General features: G+C 35.9%; 1 pseudogene; it reads left to right on the top strand.

Annotated features, from left to right (window-relative positions):
- The first annotated feature begins 21826 nt into the window (after window positions 1-21826).
- LOC107646651 (transcription factor TCP7 pseudogene) lies at window positions 21827-22162 on the top strand (annotated as a pseudogene).
- Window positions 22163-23658: the final 1496 nt, after the last annotated feature.

Below are 23658 nucleotides of genomic sequence, written 5' to 3'. Positions count from 1 at the left end.
CCCTTCCCAGATCCTACTCGGAATACCACAGACAAGGTTTAGACTTTCTGGATCCCAGGAATGGCTGCCAATAATTCTAGCCTATACCATAAAGACTCTGATCTCACAGAATGGACTTCTCTGTTGTCAGGAGAGACAACCATGCGTCGTGAACCAGGAGGCTAAGAGATACACACTCAAGCTATTGCAGGTAGAACGGAAGTGGTTGTCAGGCACGCGTTCATAAGTGAGAATGATGATGAGTGTCACGAATCATCACATTCATCAAGTTGAAGTGCGAGTGAATATCTTAGAGAAGAAGTAGGCGTTAATTGAATAGAAAAACAATAGTACTTGTATTAATTCATGAAGAACAACAGAGCTCCACACCTTAATCTATGGGGTGTAGAAACTCCACCGTAGAAAATACATAAGTGAAAGAAGTCTAGGCATGGCCGTGAGGCCAGCCTCTCCAAACGTGAACAATAGATGATCAAAAGATCAAAGTGATCAAAGATGAAAATACAATAGTAAAAGGTTCTATTTATAATGAACTAATGGCCAAGGATTTACAAAAATAAGTAAATGATGCAGAAATCCACTTCCGGGGCCCACTTGGTGTGTTCTTGGGCTGAGCATTGAAGCTTCTTCGTGCTTAGGCTGTTGCTGGAGTTAAACGCCAACTTTGGTGCCAATTTGGGCATTTAACTCCAATTCTGGTGCCAGTTTGGGCGTTTTACGCCAGAATTCCTTGGGCTGACTTTGAACGCCAGTTTGGGCCATCAAATCTCAGGAAACGTATAAACTATTATATATTGCTGGAAAGCCTAGGATGTCTACTTTCCAACGCAATTGAGAGCGCACCAATTAGGCTTCTATAGCTCCAGAAAATCCACTTCGAGTGCAGGGAGGTCAGAATTCAACAGCATCTGCAGTCCTTTTTCAGCCCCTGAATCAGATTTTTGCTCAGGTCCCTCAATTTCAGCCAGAAAATACCTGAAATCATAAAAAAATATACAAACTCATAGTAAATTCCAGAAATGTGATTTTTATTTAAAAACTAATAATTATATACTAAAAACTACCTAAAAACAATGCTAAAAAGCGTATAAATTATCCGCTCATCAGTTGTACGTGCACACAGGTTGTAATTCTTCATTGGTTATTGATAAACCACAATTTTGTGGTTTATCTTGTGCTTAATTTAGGGAATTTTATCACATTTTCTCATATTTATTCAATGAAATAGCATTGTTTTGTAATTCTCCCTTAAATTGTGCTTAAGTATAAAAACATGCTTTTTAGGCCCTTAAATTGGTGATTTTAATTCACATTAATTCCATTCGATACCTTGACGTATTTGTTGAGTGATTTCAGGTTCATAAGGCAAGTATTGGATGGAAGAAATAAAGAGAAAAACAAGCAAAATGGAAAATTCATGAAGAAATGAGCATTTGGAGAATTGAGGGCCACGCGCACGCGTCATCCACGCGTACGCGTGAGTAGGAGTTTTGGCCAGCGATGCGCACACATCACCCACGCGTAAGCGTGATGCTCGGCACGTGACTCACTTAAAGTGAAATCGCTGGGGGTGATTTTTGAGCTGCCCAGGCCCAAATCCAACTCGTTTCTGATGGTATTTTATGCAGAAATGAAGATTGAGTAAGGGAGGGAGGAATTAGTAGTAGCTTGGCATCATTTAGTTTAGTTTCTTGAGAGAAAAGCTCCCTCTTCTCTCTAGAATTAGGGTTCCTAGGGTACTTTGCATCTTAGATCTAGGGTTTAATTCTTGATTTTATCTTCTTTTTTTTACAATTTCTTGCTTCTACACTTTCATTCTCATAGCTTGGAGTGTTAATTTTACCTTTATGCCTCTTTTATGTTATTGATGAACTCTTGTTGGATTTGGATTCTCTTTAATGCAATTAATTTTTGATGTTCTTTTATTGTTGATTTGAGTTGTGGATCTTACTTTGCTTGTATTGGGTAGTTGTAGAGTTTATCCTTCCTTGCAATTTACTATACTTTCCTTTTATGCCTTCCAAGTGTTTGACAAAATGCTTGGTAGGACGTTAGAGTATATCTTTGAACATTCTTAGCTTGGAAAGATGAATTAGGTGACCTTGAGTCATGAATACCCAACCTATGTTGGTGATCTAGAGTTATTAGCTAGTATTGTTTCCATTGACTCTAACCTCTTGCTAATTCAATTAGTGAGTTGATTAGGACTTTTGGATTAAGATTAGCTAGTCCTGTTTGACTTTCTCTCATGTGAAGATAACATTATACCTTCTTCCATTGTTAGAGATGAACAAATAGGATAAATTCTTTTTAATTATTGTTATGATTAGTGACTAGGTGATGGGGTGCGGAAACTAACCAGCTAAGAAATTAATAAACGAAATGCGTTGCAAGTACAGCCCTTAACCAGTTAAAATCCACCTCACCAATTTAAAAAGGATATCACAAAAATTAAGAATAAAAATACTGGGAGTATGAGTCCCAAGTCGTCTCCCAACGAGTTGCAGGAAAGGGTGCTATTTTATTAACTAGGAATTTTCCGAAAGTTTGAGAGTTGAATAATGATGAGAAATTGAATAATTATAAATTAGAGCAATAAAAATAAACTAAGAATAATTATTGATATTCTAAATAAAAAGCCTTGACTGGGGGAATGATTAATTGGAAGTTCTATCCTTGTTGAGGTCTCTTAAGTGTAGTATTAAAAAGGTTATTATTTTCACTTAGTTAACCCTTACTAAATAAAGGAAAGTCAAGTGATTAAGCCAACCCTTATTCGCAAATCCTAGTCCTCTCCCTTAGGAAGATCTAGCGTTAGTAAATATAGAACTAGCCAACAATGTTCAATTTAACCGACACTTAAGCCTTCCAACTCAAGTGTCTCCTCTTAATCAACCCCCATGTCAAGTAGAAAAACTACTCCATTGACATGGATATAATACTCATAAAAATATAAGAAGACATAATAAATTAATTAAAATAAAATAGAAAATTAAAATTAATTCAAAAGTGAAAGTAACTCTACATATTAATAAATCCAAAATGCAACATACTTATCTGAATAGGGTCAATGATCAACTGAAAAGAGTAAAGGAATAAGGAAATAAACTAAAGTAGTAACTTCAACGGAGGTGATGACTCTTCAACATCCAAAATCCAAAGCAAAAGCATAAACTATGAATGTAAGGCAAATCTAGATTTAGATCTAAAATTAAAAGTAATCATAATATCAATGTATCTGAATGTGTGTTTATGCGTATGGATGCGTGTTGAGTCTCTGCATGTTTCCTGGCTTTATTCTGTGTTTCTGGGCCAAAAAATGGGTTAAAACGCGGCCCGAAATCGCCCCCAGCGTATTCTGTTATTCTGCATATCGCGCAGGTCACGCGTACGCATCGTCCACACGTTCGCGTCATTTAGCGATTTTCCTTGTCACGCGTACGCGTCAGGCACGCATTCGTATCGCTGCGATTTCTTCGTTTCGCGCGCTCGCGTGAGCCATGCGCTCGCGTCAATGTTCGTTGGTCATCTCCTTAGTTTCTTGTGTTCCTTCCATTTTTGCAAGCTTCCTCTCCATTCTCTGAGCCATTCCTGTCCTATGAAGCCTGAAACACTTAACACATGGATCACGGCATCGAATGGGATAAAGGAGAATTAAAATGTACTAATTAAAGGTTTCTAGGAAGCAAGTTTTCAACCATAAATAATACTAGGAAGGAATTATAAAATCATGCAATTCATATGAATAAGTAGGTAATGGCTTGATAAAAATCACTCAATTAAACACAATATAAATCATAAAATAGTGGTTTATCACTAGGATAGAAAGCCTATAATCTCAACCCTTGCCATGAATGTCTCTCTTTATTACTTGCTTTCATTAGTTACTTGATTTACGTTTGTTGTCATTTATTTTCTTGCCCTTTTACCAATCAAACCCCCTTGCATCTTCATAGCCAATAATCAAACACTTTATTGCAATTCCTTGTGAGACGACCCGAGGTTTAAATACTTCGGTTAATTTTTATTGGGGTTTGTACTTGTGACAACCAAATTTTTGCATGTGAGGATTGTTTGTTGGTTTAGAACTATACTTGCAACGAGAATTTAATTGTGAAATTCTAAACCATACAATAATCCGAACATCAAAATGGCGCCGTTGCCGGGGAATTGCAATGGTGCTATGTTATTGGCTATTGTATATATTGTGAATATGTTTGCCTCTTGCTTCTTTGTTAGTTTTTACTAGTTGTAGAACTTTGCTTTCTTTGTTCCTTGTTAGTTTTGTTTTTGTTTTCTCTTGTCACCATGAATTCTCATCACTTTGGCTATGAGTGTGGTTCAAACTATGTTGTAGGAAATGGAAGCTTTAATGAGGATTCGCATCAAGGATTTGGAGATCAAAGGTGGGAGGAGCCCCAAGCTTATGGACAACCTTCTTGGCAACAATCTCCTCCCGAATCAAGTTTAACAAGAGTTCTTGGGGACATGACTTCTCTCCTCACGGAGATGCGCAAGGAACAAAAGGCATTTTATTCCATCCAAGCCGTTCAAGCACCACCCCAACATGATTACTCTCCGAATTCTTATGGGTACAATCCAAATCCTAATGCATACCAATCTAATGTGTGTGATGACTCTTATTGTGATTGTCAATCACAACCACCACATACATATGACCCTTTCCCTCAACATAGCCCCCAACAACCTCATTCACAAGCCTCATACCACCAAACACCTCCATATGATCCTAACCCATATCTACCATACCAACCACTATATGAACCATACCTAGAGCCACCACCATTCCAACACCAATACTCCCAAGAACCACAATTTCCATACACACCACCTCAAGACTTTCACCAATATGGACCACCTTCCAACTACAATACCTTTCCCTCAAACAATGAACCCTCTCTTCCACCACCACCTTCATCGGACGACCTAATTCGAGAGCAACAAGAACTTCTAGCTAGGTGTCTGAAGTAAGGTGAAGAGCTCAAGGAGATAGAAGCCAAGGTTGCTATTATGATGGAAGCCGTCAGCAACATGGTCTCATCCCGCCTAAGCCTATGCGATCAAGGCACTCCCATTGTTGAATGTGGAGAAGCACTCAAGGAGCTTAGTGAGGGAATGGACTTGAAACTTCAAGGGGAAGAAGAGGAGTTAAAGCAAGAAGTCTAACAAGAGAAGGAGGTAGAGATTATTGAACAAGAAGAAGTAGTGGTTGGAGATTTAGGATATGTTGAGTACATAGGAGAATCACAAGTTGAAAAGCCCTCTTCCAAGAAACTTGATATTGATGTTGAAGAGGGTATACAACCTCCAAAGCATATTATGGTTGAAGACTTGGAAAAGGTTGAAGAGATGGATTCAATCATTGAGAATTTCTTATCTACAATCGAATCATCTCCCATTGGGCTTGAAATTGAGATTAAAGAAGAAGATGCACAACCTCCCATACCCTTGGTGAGCAATGAAGATGAGATGAAATTGGAAGAAAGCTACCAAGAAGAAGGTTTGGAGAAGTTGGGTAATCAACAAGTCCTCCTATATATGATGATTTCGCATCAACATATGATCCTTTTGAGCTTGATGAATCCTTCCCCACTATGCTTGGAATTGATGATGAGGTAGATTTCACTAAACCTCCTATCTATGATGAGAGTGATGGGGAAGAGCTTGAAGAAATTGGTGAAGAAGAATGTGGACTTGAGGAAGCTTGGCAAGAGGCAAAGCTTGAAGAACCTTGCCAAGTGGTGGAAGCCTCTAGAAGAGGATGGACGGGAGTGGAACATGCTTTGTCAAGACCGTTGGGAACTCCTCTACCTGAGTTGCCGTCTAATCTTTCATTTGAGTGGGTAAAACTTCTAACTCTTAGCTTTCTTATCCCACTTGAATATGGTATTCTTGAGACGGATGGCCAACTTAGGGTGCTTTGTGGAATTAAGTGTAAGCGGAGAATGTTTAGTGGTTGGTGTTGTAAGTCTAGGCTCATTATGGTTGGAAGCTCAAAATTGAAGAGCATGGATTGGTGTAGTGCTCAAGTAGATGGGTCTAGGAGGGTAGTTTGGTGTCTTCATGAGAATTCGGTTTTTCTACCACCCGGAGGGAATCACCATGATCAATTCGAAGACGGGTGTGAAAACAAAGTATGGGATCCCGGACTACTAGAGGAGGATCAACCTTAGGAGCCTATGGTTTGTGAAGAACTCCATCAAAGCTTGGAGATATCAATTTCGAATGATGGAGCTTATTGGAAGTCCAAGTATTGGTGGATATTCAAGGATGGGTTCAAGCACAAGCCACCTTGATGAAGAGCTCCCCATAAGTCCAACTTAAGGACAATAAACAAAAGTGCTAGGTGGGAGACACCCCACCATGGTAAACTCTTTTCATTTTTTATTTTTGTAAATATTGGTAAGATTAGTTTAATTTCATGTTTTGATTGGTTTTTTGAGTTTAATTGGGAGTTTGGTATATTAAATAATGTTTTATGGTGTTTTGATAGCTGTTTGGAGGTGTGAAATGCTTGGTTTGGTGCAAGAACATGAAAAATTTTGAAAAACAGAGCACCAACCCACGCGTACGTGTGACCCAAGTTTTTTTTCGACCATCCACGCGCACACATCACCCACGCGTACGCGTGGATCCCAAATTTTCACCCCCAAGCCAAAAACCCGAGAGTTGTGCGTGAAGTGTGCCAACTTTGTGCCTTCACCCACATGTACGCGTATCTCACGCGTACGCGTCGATTCTCTCTGAATAACCCACCACGCGTACGCATGCCTCACGTGTACGCGTCGCTTCCATTTCACCACTCCACGCACACGCGTCACTGATGCGTACGCGTGGGATGCCCTGCATCACCCATCTTCTTTTCTTCTCTTCTTTCCATTTCTTTTCTTCTTCTCTCTTCTCTTCTCTTCTTTCCACCCTTCAACTATCACCCAACACTACCAAACACCATATAACACCATTTCTTTTAGTTAGTTGATTAGTTGTTTAGTTTTTTTGTTTCATGTTTATTTTTTCTATTTCATTATAAGTGTTGGATTATTAATCTTGTTTACTGTTTATTGCTGCTTATTATTAACTGGATGCTATTTTAGCATACTGTTTTTTATATTCATTGTTAGATTCTTTGTTGAGGGTACTATTTTGTTACTTGGTTTCGAGTTCTTAATGCTTAATGTTTTGAATACCAAGTCCTTGTATATTGCCTCCAAGTATCTTAACTCTTTTGAATTGTATGTTTTGGCCGCCATGCATTCATCATCCATCGTTAGGCAATTGTACATTATCAATGCATTTTTTTTAGGTGATGCTTGCTATGCTTGATCCGTATTCACATCACCTATTTCATGCGTTGATATTTTGGAATTGTGAAATTGGATCGAAAGCTTACCTGAGTGACATATTTTTGAGCTCTTCAAGTTTTGTGGACCATGCTTGCTATGAGATTGATCTTAACTCTTATATTTCTTTTCCTAAATTCCATAGCACTCATGTGTTCCACCTCTATGTCACTTAGGTGTTGCAACAACTTCAATATGTATTATTGTTTGATGTGTGAGCTCTCTATACCATTTTGTTCACCAAGTTACCTTGCACATCAATCAATGTCCATGCATTATCCAATTTCACAATTACTTGATTGTTGCTTGAATGCTTTTATGCTTCTTTATTGCTTGTTTGGTTGTCTTAACCTACAAATTTTTCTTAAAGTATTTCAAGCACACTAGAATGAGTGAAGTGTATGCTTTCTTTGTGTAATTATGACATAACTCTCTATGATAGTGTGCGTTCTAAAGGGCGCCTAATTTAGAATTCATACACCTATTCTTTCTTAATGTCACCTTAATTCACTCATCCTATTCTAATGATTTACCTCATTTTGAAAATTTACGCTTCCTTACTTTTGTATTTTCTCATCTTACGGTGTTATTTTCTGTTTTTCATGACCGCTGCACCATAAACAAAAATGAAAGCGGAAGAAAAAACATGCAGCGCAGCACCAGTTGATCCACCAGCTGAAGGTGACAATTCAGAAAGTTGCCGTACACCCCTAGCTCATCTTTGAGTGCACCAAGGACGGTGCAAACTTTTAAGTGTGGGGAGGTCGTCCGACCAGTCGGCGTTTTTGGGTGACAAATTTTTAATCCCAACACTTTTGCATCTCATTTTAGGTCTTCTAGGATTTTTAGTTGCATTTTATTATTTTGCATATATATACATAATAAGCTTAGTCAAAATAATGAGATTTTTCAAGAAATTTATCTATAGGGCACCCCAATTATTGAAAAAAAATTTAGAACTTACTTGAATTACACACATTGCGGATCATGTTTTTGAGCTAAGAACACAAGCATGTGAGATTTGAGCCTAATTGTGTGGTTACATCATATAACCATTTATTTTCATTCTTGTGTGTATTATTCTCTTTCTATGAATGCAATCTTTGATTTGTTCGATTCTATATGTCCATTATTTTGTGTATGAATGTACTTATATGATTGAGGCCATTGTTCAAATAGCTCACTTACCCAAATAGTCTACCTTTTATCTTCCATTGTTAACCAACTTTGAGCCTATTTAAACCCATTTGTTCTTAATTTTAGCATATTACAAGCCTAAGTGAAAAACAATAAATATCCCTTGCTTGTTTGGATCTTTGATTAGCTTAGACTAGTGAGAGTGTTATCATTTGATTTTGGGAGAGTTGGGAACAATGGGTAAAGATAAAAGTGTATTTTGTAGTTTTGTTGAAAATATTGGGAATTGGGTGCATACTCATGCATCGAACATTAAACTATATGCATTGATGCTCTTGTATATATTTTAGTTTGAAAAAAAAAAAATGAGAAAAATAAAAAGAAAAAAAAAAAAAATATATATATATATATATATATATATATATATATATATATATATATATAAAGAAAAAAATAGAAAAAGAAAGAAAAAGAAAAGTAATAAAAATGGGACAAAATGCCCAAAAGTAAAGTTCAATAAAAAGCAATGCATATATGTGGTGAAGTGAAAAGAGAATGCATGAGTGTGTGAAAAAGTGAAGAATGTGTAGTTAGGTTAGCTTTGAAATTATATAGGTTATCATAGGTTAGGTGGGAAGTTTAAACTTATCAAAGATTCAAATTCTATTCCACTTGACCATATGCATCCTTGACCATATGCATCTTTACCTTGACCCTAGCCCCATTACAACCTATGGGAAAGACCTCATGATATTTGTATGCATGCATGAAATAATTGTTGATTGTTAGATGAAAAACAAATCTTAGAAAGCATGATTAGGGGAGAATTGAGTGAATCAACCCAAACACTTGAGTTACTAGAGCGGATACACATCCGGTAGTTCGATTGCTCAATTACATGCTTCCACCCATGATCATCTTTTCTTGCAAGTTTATGAACTATTTTTAATAACTCAATTCAATTGTGGGTTTGATTTGATTGCTATTGCTTTATCCCTTGTACTTGTATATGTATTCTTGGGAATTGATTTATTTTGACCAAGTAATTGCATTCATTTAGGTAGATTACATATAGGTAGTTGCATTTAGGTAGTTTACATTGAATAAATGTTGATACCCTTTATTTCTCTCTTGAGTTTAGCATGAGGACATGCTTGGTTTAAGTGTGGGGAGGTTTGATAAATCCCAATTTTGTGGTTTATCTTGTGCTTAATTTAGAGGATTTTATCACATTTTCTCATATTTATTCAATGAAATAGCATGGTTTTGTAATTCTCCCTTAAATTGTGCTTAAGTGTAAAAACATGCTTTTTAAGCCCTTAAATTGGTGATTTTAATTCACTTTAATTCCATTCGATGCCTTGACGTGTTTGTTGAGTGATTTCAGGTTCATAAGGCAAGTATTGGATAGAAGAAATAAAGAGAAAAGCATACAAAATGGAGAATTCATGAAGAAATGAGCATTTGGGGAATTGAGGGCCACACGAACACGTCATCCACGCGTACGCGTGCTTTGAAGATTTGCAAGCCACGCGCACGCGTCACCCACGCGTATGCGTGAGTAGGAGTTTTGGCCAGCGACGCGCACGCGTCACCCACGCGTACGCGTGACGCTCGGCACGTGATTCACTTAAAGTGAAATCGCTGGGGCGATTTCTAAGCTACCCAGGCCCAAATCCAACTCATTTTTGAAGGTATTTCACGCATAATTGAAGATTGAGCAAGGGGGAGCAATTAGTGGTAGCTTGGCATCATGTAGTTTAGTTTCTAGAGAGAAAAACTCCCTCTTCTCTCTAGAATTAGGGCTCCTAGGGTACTTTGCATCTTAGATCTAGGGTTTAATTCTTGATTTCATCTTGTTTTCTTTACAATTTCTTGCTTCTACACTCTCATTCTCATAGCTTGTAGTGTTAATTTTACCTTTATGCCTCTTTTATGTTATTGATGAACTCTTGTTGGATTTGGATTCTCTTTAATGCAATTAATGTTTGATGTTCTTTTATTGTTGATTTGAGTTGTGGATCTTACTTTGCTTGTATTGGGTAGTTGTAGAGTTTATCCTTCCTTACAATTTACTATGCTTTTTTTTTATGCCTTCCAAGTGTTTGACAAAATGCTTGATAGGATGTTAGAGTAGATCTTTGAACATTCTTAGCTTGGAAAGATGAATTAGGTGACCTTGAGTCATGAATACCCAACCTATGTTGGTGATATAGAGTTGTTAGCTAGTATTGTTTCCATTGACTCTAACCTCTTGCTAATTCAATTAGTGAGTTGATTAGGACTTTTAGATTAAGATTAGCTAGTCCTGTTTGACTTTCTCTCATGTGAAGATAACATTATACCTTCTTCCATTGTTAGAGATGACCAAATAGGATAAATTCTTGTTAATTATTGTTATGATTAGTGTCTAGGATAGAAAGCCTATGATCTCAACCCTTGCCATGAATGTCTCTCTTTATTACTTGCTTTCGTTAGTTACTTAATTTACGTTTATTGTCATTTATTTTCTTGCCCTTTTACCAATCAAACCCCCTTGCATCTTCATAGCCAATAATCAAACACTTCATTGCAATTCCTTGTGAGACGACCTAAGGTTTAAATACTTCGGTTAATTTTTATTGGGGTTTGTACTTGTGAAAACCAAATTTTTGCATGTGAGGATTGTTTGTTGGTTTAGAACTATACTTGCAACGAGAATTCAATTGTGAAATTCTAAACCATACAATAATCCGAACATTAGTTATGTACGCGCACAAGCTGTGCCAACGCTCTAAACAGGAAGCCTTCCCCTGCCTGTGCGTACGCATAGGGCTGTGCGTGCGCACAGGTTTAGAATTTCGCAGGGGTGTGTGTGCTCACAAGATTGTGCGTGTGCACATACCAGAAATCACAAAATTCTGCAAATTTGCAGAATTTCAAATTTTGACACCAACTTTGAATGATCATAACTTCTACAAAAATCCAAAGTTTACAAACTTTATATCATTTTGAAGAGTTTTCAATGGACTTTAATCCTAAACAATTTTCATCAACTTTTGGAAATTGAGGCACAAGTTATGACCTGTCAACGTTCACTAAAAACCAGTGTTTACCAAATAGCACAAAATTTTCCAATTCCTTGCAACACACAACCAATTCAAACTATTCCAAACTCAAATTCCCATCATAACTCACCCTTTGTGTCATATTCCACCATTCATACCAACTTTTTCTCAAACACATTACCATATCATCAATCTCAACATCACACATATCATACTAAACCAATTCTCATTCCACACAATCATTCCTCACCATCATATCATTATCAATCATCATAACTGAAATCATTCAATCTCAACATTTCTCTTCAACATCCTTTTATCAACATTAATATCACATCTCATCAAATTAGTCAAAACTCATTAATTCGTCATGCATCACATCTCAAAAAATCAACAAGCCAATATCATAATATATCATTAACACCAATAACCCTCATCAACAACAATAATTCACACATTCATCATCAACCTTCATAATCATTAAATACCAATAATCACCAACAACATATATCATCACACCTCATAATCACCATTCAACAACATCCACAACCATCATAAAGACTCATAATTCTCCTTGTTCATCATAATCATCATGCAACCTCTTATCTCAACACAACGTCAATAATCCATCATCATGCTACATATACTCAAAGTCATCATACATCACATTCATTAACATCCAAATTCAATCCTATCCTATGGTCCACTAGCCTAAGTATCTAAAAATATTACATATTACATAAAGAAAATTGAAACCATACCTTGGTCGATTCCCAATATGCACAAAACACCACTTTGAGCCCAAACAAGCTTCCAAAAAGCCAAGCCAACTCCAACAAGCACCAAAGCTCAAACTAACATCATATAACATATAAACATCAAACCTAAGGTTTACAAAAATAACTAAACACAAGGTTTTAGTGAAACCTTACCTTTTCCAATGAGATTAGGGGTAAAATCCAATAATTATCCACAATTAGAGATCACCTAAACAAGCAAAACCACAAAATCCACTCAAAAACCAAACCCCCAAAAAGGCAGAAGTTAGGATAGGAAACTGGGGAGTGAGTTTTGATTCCTTACCATATTTTCTTAGATATAAAGGAAGAGCTCATTGAGAGCTTCGCGTGGCCACAAACGGCTCGTTAATCGGAGTTCCGTAGCTCAAGTTATGGCTCCCAGAAGATGGAGGTGAATAGTGAAACCCCTCTTCTCCTCTCTTCCCCTAAAACCGTGCCTCTCTCTCTCTCTCTCTCTCTCTCTTATTAAGGTGGAAATGAGATGAAAAGCTCATTTAATGAGCATATATATATTGGGCCTTGGATCTGGTTTAGGCCCGGTCCAACCCGTTAGCTTTTTTGGTCCGTTTGGCCTACTTTGGGCCAAAACCTTTAAGATTAGTGTCCGGTTTTCAATTCTAAATCATTTTTGTCCTTTAAAAATAATAAATCAATTTTTAAAATCTTATTTTTCTCAAAACACAGTATCGGACATACTTAAACCGGTCCGACCGGTTCGGCTGTCGGTTCGCAGTTTTTTTCGGTTTTTCGCAGAAAATACATTTTCTGACTCAGAAAAATTCACTGAGACCAAATTTCCCCTTTTTATTTTCAGATTAAAACTTCTAGATTATAAATCTATTCCAGGCACTAAGACCATTTTTATTAAAACGGTTTTACATGAAAAACTCTGGTTCTTACATTCTCCCCTCCTAATAAAATTTTCGCCCTCAAAAATTCGAATCACGCGACATATCCCCATCAAAGCATTCTACCGTGTCGATGTTCCATCTCGCCTTCTGCTGCGTCACTCTAATTATCGTCATCAAGAATCTGAAATTTTTCTCAAAACAAAAATTGATTTTTTGTAACATTTTTCCAAAACATTCAAAACAAGTTTATTCTAATCCAATTCATTGTTGCGCTTTCTCAAAAGAGTCCAAAAATCATTTACTCGGAAGTCGATTATTTTAAATCATGATTTTCTTAAATAAAAACTTTTCAAATTGAATCCCTTTCGATAAGATAAATTGAGAACCAATTTCACAATTGAACAAAATCAGAGAACTCATTTTTCTTTTAAACCATATCTCTTAAATCAAGAGTTCCGACCAACTTTTAAAACCAAATCATTTAAACCAAAGTTTCAAACCAGATTTGAAAATCATTCTAAACCTTAAAACCTCAAAATCATAGTTAAAACCGCAAAAGCGTCAGTTGGTACTTTCATTGCCACTAGTGCTGAACTGCTCCCATCATCCATACAGGGAGCCAACAAGATTTCCAGTGATGCCCGATAACCATTCCGGTACGTCTACTCGATTTATCGTCATTAAGAAACCGGATTACTCAACTACATGCACCCAGAAGCCTCCTTCTCCATCGGTCCCTCTAACAAAACTCTAAGTTCGACCAAACTTACGACAACCTTCCATAGGATAAAACTAAGCCAACTGGGTCCTAATAACATATCACTACAACTTTATGCGCTTACCTCGCATTAGCGAATCTGACTCTATCGTCTCTTTTGCCTCCGTGGTGAACACACAGCCTGATTGTTGATTCTGACCCATGTTCTGGTTTCCCTTACGACGACAGTTCTTGGCTAGGTGCCCAGGTAGTCCACAAGCATAACACAGGAGACTCCCTCTCATATGGTGAAACTGGGCGTTGTTGTCCCTTCTGAAATTCCCTTGACCTTGCAGATGCGGAGGAGTATGTCCGTTTTTCTTAAAATTCTATCATCTTGGTCCAAGGTGATCGTCACGTTCCCTACTAGTGTTTCCTTCAGAAGTGTCCTTTGACGATGCTACCGTCTTTGCATATTCTTCAACCACTCTCGCCTTGTTCACCAGCTCGGAGAAAATATGAATCTTCATAGGAGCCACAGCAGTCATGATATCATCTTTCAAGCCCCTTTGATACTTGATGCACTTCCAACTTTTATAGGTCTCTGGGGCACCCTGACATGCCCTAGAGAACCTACAGAGCTCCTCAAATCGGCTAGTATAGTCCACCACAGACAAGGGACCTTGCTTCAACTGCATAAGTTCCATCTCCTTCACTTCCCTTGCAGACTCAGAAAAGTACTTCTTATAGAAAGCCGTCTGAAATACATCCCAAGGGATATCAGCATTCTGAAGCTGGAGCAAACGGCATTCTGCTTGCCACCAATGTTGAGCCTATCCCAAAAGCTGATATGCAGCAAACTCTACATATCGGTTGTTTGGGACATGCTGCGCTTGCAGCACGCGCTCCATGGCTTGGAACCAGTTATCCACTTCCATAAGATTAGTTGAACCTCTGAAACTTAGAGGATGAACCTTGAGGAAAGTCGCCAAGGTCATCGGAACACCTCCTATGTTATCTCCATTTCCTTCAGCATTATCATTCGCATTTCCCTCTCCATTCCCGTTTTCGTTTCCAGCCAGTTGGCCTAACCTCTGCACAACTTGCAGAGTTGCAGCAACATTAGCTTCCATGGTGTTCGCAAGATTTGCCATTGCCGCCATAAATTCGGCATGGTTATCGGCCGGTTGTGCGTTTCTACTCTCGTCCCGTGAATGTGTACGACCTCATCCGCGAGTGGCCATTAGGGTTCCTGTCTACACCAAACAATCGATATCAAGGTGACCAGTCTCAATATCAAAAGTCTAGTGCTTCAATTATCCCAAACAGACACTCACAAATAAGCATGCTATGCAATATCAAGTAGATAACCTAATAGCATCGAAGAAAAGACACACAGAACCCTTGTTTTCTCTGTAAGTCATGAGCCACTAAACCTCTTGATTAAGGTTAGGAGCTCTGTTTATTTCTATAGATTAAGGCTATTACTTTTTTATTTTAATTAATGTACTGATTCAGTTTCAAGGATTACTTTCGTTCTTAATTTTATAAATTTGGGTGGAACGAGAGTATGACCCTTATTTTAGATGCGTTCTTGTGACCCTCGGGAGAGGTCTCTCACATGAACATAGCCTGAAAGTAAATTCCTCCTAAATTGCTAATTACTTGAACTAATATGGATACGTGACATATAATCTATTTAACTTTGGGTAATTAGAGTTTCTGTGGCCATAAACTAGATTTGAACTTAATCCTCTAATCGGAATCAAGTGACCAAGAGATTGGTGGTTGATGAAGGTTAGAGGAGACTAAATCACTAAGAGATTAGGGTTTAGTAAATTACAGTTTGCCATGAAATAAATCTTGTATGATTAAAATAGTTGGTAAAAAAACTTAATCCGGAAAAGTAAACATCTCTGATACCTTAACTGTTTCTCTCATTGATTTCTACACTGATAAACCCCAATTTTGTGGTTTATCTTGTGTTAAATTTAGGGAATTTTATCAATTTATCTCACATTTATTCAATGAAATATCATGTTTTGTAATTCTCCCTAATTTGTGCTTAATGATTGAAAACATGCATTTTAGGCCTTAAAATAGCTAAATTTAATTCACTTTAATTCCATTTGATGCCTTGATATGTTTGTTGAGTGATTTCAGACTTATAAGGCAAGGATTGGATGGAAGAAGTGAAGAGAAAAGCATGCAAAGTGTGAGAATTCATGAAGAAATGAGGATTTGCTGAACTCAAGGCCACGCACATGCGTCACCCACGCGTACGCGTGAGGAGAAAATTTTCCAGGCGACACGCACGTGTCAACCACGCGCACACGTGACGTTGGTCACGCGACCTCATTAAAGGCAACACGCTGGAGGCGATTTCTGAGCCATCCAGACCCAAATCCAACTCATTTCTAAAGCTATTTGATGCAGAATTCAAGAGGAAACAAGGGAGAGCAATTAGATTAGCTTAGAATCATTATTTAGGTAGTTTTCTACAGAGAAAATCTCCCTCTTCTCTCTAGAATTAAGGTAGAATTAGGTCAAACTCTCTTAGATTTAGGTTTTGTTTCTTTTTTTCATTTAGTTTTCTTTACAATTTCTTGTTCCTACATCCTTGTTCTCTTAATTTTACTTGTTTATTTCCCTTTTATGTTTTTTTCATGTTCATGCACTATTGTTGGATTTGGATTTTCTTTAATACAATTTTATGTTTTCATGTCATTGATGTTTAATTGAGTTGTTAGTGTTATTTTCTTGCATTAGGTAGTTGTAGAATTTATGTTTCTTGTTATTTTATCATGCTTTCTTTTTATGCCTTCTAAGTGTTTGACAAGATGCTTGCTTGGATTTTAGGATAGATTTTGTGCATTCTTGGCTTGGAAAGAGAAATTAGGCAATATTGAGTCATTAATACCCAATTTAGATTGGTGATCTAGACTGATTAGTTAGTCTTGTATCCATTAACATTACTTATGGATTGGGATTAACTAGTCCTATTTGACTTTCTCTCAATGTGAAGATAACATTGTACTTTCTTCCGATGTTGGAGATGACGAAATAGGATTAGCTCTTATTAACTATTGTATGATAATTAATGACTAGGATAAAAAGTCTTGATTCTCAATCCTTGCCATGAATGCCTCTTTTTATTAGTTGTTATCTTTAATTGCTTGATTTACTTTTATTGTCATTTAAATTCTCGCCTTTTTAATTTCTTGCACTTTTATCAACCCAACCCCTTGAAACTCATAACCAATAATTGAGCACTCGATTGTAATTCTTAGGGAGAACGACCCGGGACTAATACTCTCGGTTATTTTTAGTGGGTTGGACTTGTGACAACCAAAATTAAACTTTGATTGAGATTATTTGTCGGTTTGGAACTATACTTGCAACAAAGCTATTCCTCTTACCTAGAAGAAATTCTAAGCCGACGGTAACCCTCTATCATACACCAAACGCATTGTTTACTTTCTTTACTCTTTACTTATTGTTTAATGCTATTAAAACCCACAAAACCAACTTTTCTGTTTGTCTGACTAAACCAATCAGTTGACATTGTTGCTCAGTTTCTCAGTTCTCGTGGGATCGACCCTCACTTACCTGAGGTATTACTTGGACGGTACACTTGCCAGTTCAGTTGTGAACATTCTAAAATCTGCAATATTATCCGTGTCAATTAGGCCAAATCACAATAATGTTGCTAGCATTTTTATGTGCATCACAGTAAGAAATAGGCTATCAGTTAGTACGGACCTTCCCGCATTAGCAACTTTAGGCTATCAGTCAGGCGGACACTTTCGCATTAGTAATTGGCACAAAGGCCCAATCAAACAACCAATAATTATCCATTTTTAATTATCTCTTTCATTCATCATTTCTTATTCTTTTTCTTTTTGTCATACCTCCGTATCGTCAAATAATTAGTCACACCTCTGCTTCACCATGTAATCATTCATATTTCCGCATCACCATATGATTATGCACACCGTCGCATCACTAGAAAGGTACACTTTCAGTCATTTATCAATCATAATATCGAAACGTTTAGTTTATAAGTATTTAAACTTTTGTTATCTTTCTTAAGCATTATTTTAGTCTTTGCTCTCTACTCTCATGTGGTAGTGATCCCCTTAGATCCTTTTAATCTTTTCTTTTCTTTTCTTCATTCTTTTATTTTATTTTTTTTTTTGTTTTAATATTACAAATCACCTTCCCACTCTTCCCTCATCTCTCCCTAGATATTTTATAAAGAGAGAATTATAAAATGCTTAACTTCATTCTGTGTTCCTAATAATTTTAGAAAGTCTTATTATTTTACTTTTTTTTGTTTACTGAAAATAATGGTTATAATAAATTATACTAATTATTTATGTATAAATATAATAATATTACAGAGATATTAATATTTCAATATATATATTTCCTATATATAGAAACTAGTTTGGTTAAAGCTTTATTCTTTAACTTCTAAAATTATACTTTAAATCTCAAGCTTTTAAGTATTTTAATTTTAACCCAACATTTTCATAAAATTTCTACTTTAACTTCATATCTTTTAGCATTTTAAAAGTAATTTTGAACTTTCATAAAATATCCATTTTATTTCTAAATTTTTACTTATTACTTATAATACCCTAAAACATATATAATTACTATTTTTAACCTCGATCTTTTATCAAAATACATTTTCATTCTCGAAAATAATTTAATGCTGGTGACAAACACTTTTTCTGAAAACCAAAATCGTCTCTTGTAATCTTTCAAAATATATACTTGATTTTTAATTTGTTTTTGAGCTCTACCATTACCGATTTCTTTCAACTTTCACTTTAATCTTCAAACTACTAAATCTTATCAAATTCTCAAGAGTTTAAACTTAGAAACAATCCAAATAAAGCCACAAACAGTTGGTTCTTGACTGCTCAATAGTAACCAAACCATGAATCCAAGAAATCAACAACATTTAATTAATCACAAATCAAATACAAAATTACTCAATTTTAAGCCATAAACATCAAATTAACAATCACACGTCAAGAACACATTTAATTATTATAAAATTATTAAAATTCTACCTCCATATGAAATTAAAACAATGGAAGTTTTAGAAAAGCTTTTTGACCAAGTTGTTAAAGAAGAAAACGTCAGAAATCGTCTGTGCCTCCTAGAATTTTGATTGGCCGAACTCAAAGAAAAAGAGAATTACGTCACCGTCAACTTCTACTGAACAAAAGTGACGCTGACGTATAAAGGAGAAAGATATACAAACACTTTTATCAAATTAGATTTTTTTATTGAAATTACAGATCTCAAAAAATTAAAGCTGAAAGCTCAGAGGTTCTATGATTTCTCTTGCTCTGTCCCTCACGGCCTCTCTCTTTTCTTTTATTTGGGTTCAGGTTCGGTGGTGAATGAAAGAAAATGAAGATGATTAAGATTAATGGTGATGAATAATAATGAGTGGTGGTAAAGCATTATAGGTGTCAAGTTATATACATATATGTATATATGTATTAAGCCACGTTAACACTTTCTTTTCCTTTGTTCCCTTTCTTTCTTTTTCACCAAATGACTTCGTTGATGATGATGATTAATTGGTGATAAGTGTGTTTATTGGCTAAGTGTCATGGTTCATTAATAAAGGACTTGGGTGTCATGTTTCGGTGTTGTCAGCAGTTTAAATTATAAATATTTTAAACGAATAATTATAAAAAGTGGATATATATATATATATATATGAGTTATTAATATAAATGACATTAGTAATATAATAATAAAAGATATTTAATAAAGTATTAACAAAGTTAAACTCATCAAAGTGTATCAATATTTATTCATATCGGCGAATTTTGAACTTGATAATAATAATATTAACTAAATTTTGTTTTAATCAAAGCGAATAATAATAATAATAATAATAATAATAATAATAATAATAATAATAATAATAATAATAATAATAATAATTTTATCTTTTTTTAAAATATCTTGTTATAATAAAATTATATAAAAATTTTAATTAATTTAAATTTTAGTTATCATAAAATCAATTATGTAAAATATCTTATTATAAAAAAATTATATAATAACCATAATTTATCCAAATTCAAATGATAATAATAATAATAATTATAAAAATTAATTTAATTTTATTTAATAAAATAATTTCGAAAAAATAATTCAAATTAATAGAATAAATTATAATCAAGTTAAACTTTTATAATCATAAAATTCTATTTAATTACTTTTGGTAAAATAGTTTTCCTACAAATAAAATCTCAACAAATATAATAACTCATAAATAACTTAATTATTTAATTTTAAAAAACTTAGGATGTTACAATGCGCACACATAAAATCTAAAAAATTGAGAAATCATGCATACACATGTCTCATGTGTACGCACAAATGGATGTTTTTTGCACGTCATGCGTACGCATGGGATGCGTACACATGACCCCTGAATAGTTGGCATTTTACACGCCAAGGATAATGGGCGTGCCATTTTGGCATGCCTTCGAGGCCTCTTTTACATACATTTCAGTGGCATTTTACACGCCATATATGGGATTTGCCACATGCCACAGTACACCTCCCAAGACTTGAATTTTGTTATGGCGTTTCACACGCTGAGACACGGTGTTACACGCTAGGCTAGAATTTTAAAAAACCACTTCAAGACACTATTGGGAGTTTCACACGCCGCACCAAGGACGTGTCACAACCAAGAAGAATGAAGTCTCCAGAGATATCAAGAAGTAGTGTTTCACACGCCACAAAGAGGTGTTACACGCCAAAATATGTTGCTCCTAGGGGAAGAAAAGCGTGGCGTTTCATGAGCCAATGGGTTGGCATTTCACACGCCCCTTAGCGCAGCTTTCACAAGCTATTTTGGAAACTCTCCAAGCCCATTATGAATGATAAAGAATTTGACCATTGAAGTCTTGAACCGAAAAATACTATTGAAAGCTGAAGATTTAATGCGAAAGATTGGATTTAATTTGATTTGATTTTGTTTTGAATTAGTTTGAATTTAATGATTAGGTTTTGTTTTAAATTGAGTATATAAGCACATGGAAAAAGGACTTTTGGGGAATCAGACTTTTTGCCATTTTTTTATTCTAAGTTTCAGGTTTTTATTGAAGCATGAGTCACTAGTCTCTTTGGTTAAAATTAGGAGCTTTGTTTATCTTTTTATGAATTATTAATCTAAGTGTTTATTTTATATGAGAGTTATACCTTACTTTATTTCATGATTGAGTTTTCATTCTTCATCCCTAAAAATTTAAAATTGTTGAAAAATATTCTAACTCCGTTTTAGATTCTAAATATTGTTTTGGAAAAAATTAATATTTGAATTAGTTTGAAAACTCTTTCACACTACTTTTTTATTTCACTAGGAATAGTTTCAAAGAGTGTGTGACATTTTGTGATTTTTAATGGTTAGAACTATCTTGAATACGTGACATATAATTCAACCTAAGGACTATTTTTGAATCTTACTTGAAAAATTGAATTAGAATTGTACTTCACCTCTTTTTCTTAAGTAATTGACTAAGAAATTAACGTTTAGAGTAAAGGACAAGTCCATCCCTAACCTTTTTTTCCTCGAACATTTTTGTCCCCGAGGATTGAAAATACTTTAATGTCCCTGACCTCTCGAAAAAGCGGACATATTTACCCCTCCGTTAAAGTCACTCCGTTTGTCCTGACGGAAAACGGTGACGTGGCTCCCGTGGGGCTGATTTAGCCGTTACGGGCTGCCACGTGAGATGAGCTTTTGAAAAGAGGACGTATTAGTCCCTGGAATTAAAACATCGCCGTTTCTCCGTCCACCTCCAATCTATGAAATCTTTGAGCCCTAATCCTTCGAATGTAGTGTGAGGGTGAAGCGGGTGAAGGAAGAAAGGGAGCATTCCGACCCATGGCGGAGATCGGCCACAAGTCCGACGGCCAGACCATCGAGTGGCTCCTCTGCCAGGCTAAGCCCTCAATCATTGCCGCCACCGGAACCGGAACCACTCCCGCCAGCTTCTCCTCCATTTCCGTCTCCGTACGCGGCGGTGCTGGCTCTCTCTCTTCTCCTTCCTCAACCTCTGCAGCGTCTTCGCTCGACCACAAGCCCTTGCTCGCTCCCACTCCCTTCATACTCGGCAAGCGCATACGCACCGACGATGACGCTTCCGCTAAGGACGACGACGTCTCCGTGGGGCCTGCCGTGGGGTCCTCAGTGGTCCCCGGAGCTCCCGCAAGGCTCTAGGCCCTCCCAGCCAGGCTTGATTTCGGTCAAATTTAGTATACAGTGAGCCTGTATTTTGTGTTCGGATAAGATGTGAACCAGATTTTGAGTAGGTAGATGGGCCGTAGACCAATGAGATGATTTTTCACATTTCTTTGTTACATATGATTTAATTTTAGCAAGCTGTCGTTCCCAATTATCTTGGAGCTGTCTCGTATGTTAAACTCAATTATTCAACTCAGCATTATCATCTATTTTTCTACCATGGAGCTTTATCTTCAATTTTTGAATATTTGCTTATGCTTGCATGTTTATGTATTATACTATTATCATACTAAGCATTGTGCAGAAATTGCTCTGATAATATGATATATTCATGTCTAAAAATTTTGCATATGGGAATTATCCTAATTATCCTATTCTATGTTGAATTTGCAGGAAAAATTTGCATCAATGATTGCTGATGCAGGGTTCCAGAAAATATAGTATAAGAATCTAGTAGGGGGAGTGGTTGCCGTCCATTCAGAGGTCATAGTTGGCACTTACAATTCACAATTTTGGTGAGAATGTGTATATAACTTTTCTTTTTTACTTATATTAAATTCTTTACCAAAAAGATAGAAACAGAATTGACGATTGTTGTTAGTAAATATACTTAAGAACAATACATAAATAAATAATTCAAATAGATCCTCTTTATTTTATCTTTTCAATTCATGATTTTATTAACATGTTCTTCCTATTTTGTTCATAGAGCCTTTCAATATGCTTGATATCTTCCATTTCCTACCCCTCACCACCACACTAACCCAATAGCACAATCAAACAACAAAGGGGGGTTTTGATTTTTGATTAAAGAAATAAAGAGGGGTTAATGGGAATTGTTCACAGTTGACTTGACAGAGCTGAGAAATAGAGCTTAGAAACGACGTCGTTTTAGTATAGTAGGACTAATTTGTCCTGTTTTGAAAAACTACACGTTTTGGTGTGAGAGGACTAATATGTCCTGTTTTGAAAAGTTATATGCCACATGTGCTCCCGTAACGGCCATGTCAGCGTCATGGGAGCCACATCAGCGTTTTCCGTTGAGTCCAACGGAGTCACTTCAACGGAGGGATCAATTTGTCCGCGTTTTGAAAAGGTCAAGGACATGAATGTGTTTTTCAATCTTTGAGGATGAAAATGTCCACAAAAAAAAGGTCAGGGATGGATTTGTCCTTTACTCTAACGGTTAATTAGGTTAAAGAGAAATTGAATTGTCAAGAAATTAGAATTTAATTATTTATGACTCGTTGTGATTGATCTTTGCATACCTCATCTAAATAGACACAAGAATTATTTTCTTAAAGAGTGAACATCTCTAACACCTAGTTACCTTTATCATATTATTTTTTTAACCAAGTTTAGTTTGTTCTTGTTTAATTTACTGTTTTTATGTAATTGCTTTTGAAACACTTAATTTTGATAGTTGATTATCCAACTAAAATAATTAATTAACTATTACTTACTAATTAATT

This window comes from Arachis ipaensis, chromosome B6, assembly GCF_059453495.1.
Source record: "Arachis ipaensis isolate K30076 ecotype BB chromosome B6, ASM5945349v1, whole genome shotgun sequence".
Classification (NCBI taxonomy): domain Eukaryota; kingdom Viridiplantae; phylum Streptophyta; class Magnoliopsida; order Fabales; family Fabaceae; genus Arachis; species Arachis ipaensis.
Note: the sequence above shows the minus strand (reverse complement) of the source record. Positions and strands in the feature narration are given on the sequence as shown.